At 37.5% G+C, this 2025-nt stretch overlaps 1 non-coding gene across 1 annotated transcript; it reads right to left on the reverse strand.

Moving 5' to 3' along the window:
• Nucleotides 1-452: 452 nt before the first annotated feature.
• Nucleotides 453-560, reverse strand: LOC122302036. Its single transcript, XR_006240285.1, has one exon. It is a non-coding gene; the product is annotated as a small nucleolar RNA R71 (small nucleolar RNA).
• Nucleotides 561-2025: the final 1465 nt, after the last annotated feature.

A 2025-nucleotide genomic window follows, 5' to 3' on the forward strand; every position in this document is an offset into this window, starting at 1 on the left:
TCTTTTAGCTCTGCATCATCTTCTGTTGAATCATCATCCGATACTGATAGCATCATGGCTGAAAAGGAGCATCATGATAGGGAAGTGGAGAATCCAAACAGGACACTTAGAGAATATCTTCAGCCTGTTAGGACTAGCACACCTTCTTGCTTCATTTTACCTATTAATGCAAATGCTTTTAATTTCAAACCCGGGATGATTCCATTATTACCACACTTTCATGGTATGGAATCTGAAAACCCTTATTTGCATATCAAAGAGTTTGAAGAAGTGTGTTCCACATTTATGGATAGAACATGCACTGATGAGGTCATAAGATTAAAACTGTTTCCATTTTCCTTAAAAGACAAGGCTAAGATATGGTTGAATTCCTTAAGACCAAGACCTATTGGGACTTGGCAAGAAATGCAAACTGAATTTTTAAAGAATTTTTTTCCCATGCATAGAACCAATGCCTTGAAAAGACAGATCATGAATTTTTGCCAAAAGGATGTGGAAACATTTTATCATTGTTGGGAATGATTCAAAGACCTTTTAAATGCATGTCCTCATCATGGATATGAGAATTGGAGGGTCATTAGTTTTTTTTTTTTTTTTTTTTTTTTATGAGGGGTTGCAACCAACAATGAGACAATTTGTGAAAACCATGTGTAATGGAGCATTTTTTAACAAAGAACCTGAGGAAGCTTTTGAATATTTTGATTATCTAGCTAAAAATGCACAATCATGGGATAAATCTGATGTTCATGATAGGTCGAAAAGTTCAAGGACAATTTCAGGGGGTGGGAAATATAATCTGAGAGAAGTAGATGATTTGAATGCTAGGTTAGCTATGATTTCTAAGAAATTAGAAACCATAGAACTAAAGAAAGTGAATGAAGTACAAGTTGTACCTCAGATTACCTTGAGCTGTAATATTTGTGAGGGCCAAGGGCATTCAACTAATGATTGCCCAACCATTCCAGCTTTTAAAGAAGTTCTTTTGGATCAATCTAATGCTGTTAATATGGTTGCTAAATCTTTTTCAGGTCTTTATTCCAACACCTACAATTCAGGATGGAGAAATCACCCTAATTTCTGTTGGAGAGGTGATCAAGCTGCTTTACCTGCACCCAACATAACTGGTCCTTCACAAATTGTACCCTACACTACCCCAGGAGGTCCAGGACCATCTCAATATGCCAACCACGTGGTCCTAGCTCAGAAAAAGAACCTTGAAGACAATTTTCAGCAATTATCCACCAATTTTCAGCAGTTGTCCACCAATTTTTAGCAATTTATGCAAAGCCAAGCTGCTATCAACAGTCAAAATTCACAAGCCATTGTTGAGATTCGAGGGTCAGTCACAAGGTTGACTACAACCATGAGTGCTCAAGAGAAAGGGAAGTTCCCTGCACAATCTCAACCTAATCCCCAAGGCCAAAACCAGCAATTTCAAAGTGTGGCAGGAGATTCAAATGTCAAGCAAGTCAAGGCTATTACAACCTTGAGAAGTGGTAAGGTGATTGGCATTCCAACTTAAGAGGTAGAAAAGAATGGTAACACTTCTAAACCTCCTTCTGAAAATGAGGCACATGATCCTTTGGAATCTGAAAGTGTCCCAAGCACTACACTTGCACCTTTTCCTCAAAGGTTAGCCCCTTTGCACAAAGATAAGCATCACGTTGAAATTCTTGAAATTTTTAAGCAAGTTAGGATTAATATACCATTGTTAGATACTATTCAACAGATTCCTACCTATGCTAAATTTTTAAAGGATTTATGCACCGTAAAAAGAAAATTGAATGTGCAAAAGAAAGCTTTTCTTACTGAGCATGTTAGTGCTATTATCCAAACCAACACTCCTCCCAAATACAAGGACCCAGAATCCCCTACCATAGCTTGCATGATAGGGAGCTCAAAAATAGGCCAAGCATTATTAGACTTAGGTTCAAGTGTGAACTTATTGCCTTATAATGTTTATGTTCAGCTTGGATTGGATGAGTTGAAATCTACTTCTATCACATTGCAGTTGGCTGATAGGTC

This window comes from Carya illinoinensis, chromosome 2, assembly GCF_018687715.1.
Source record: "Carya illinoinensis cultivar Pawnee chromosome 2, C.illinoinensisPawnee_v1, whole genome shotgun sequence".
Lineage (NCBI taxonomy): Eukaryota > Viridiplantae > Streptophyta > Magnoliopsida > Fagales > Juglandaceae > Carya > Carya illinoinensis.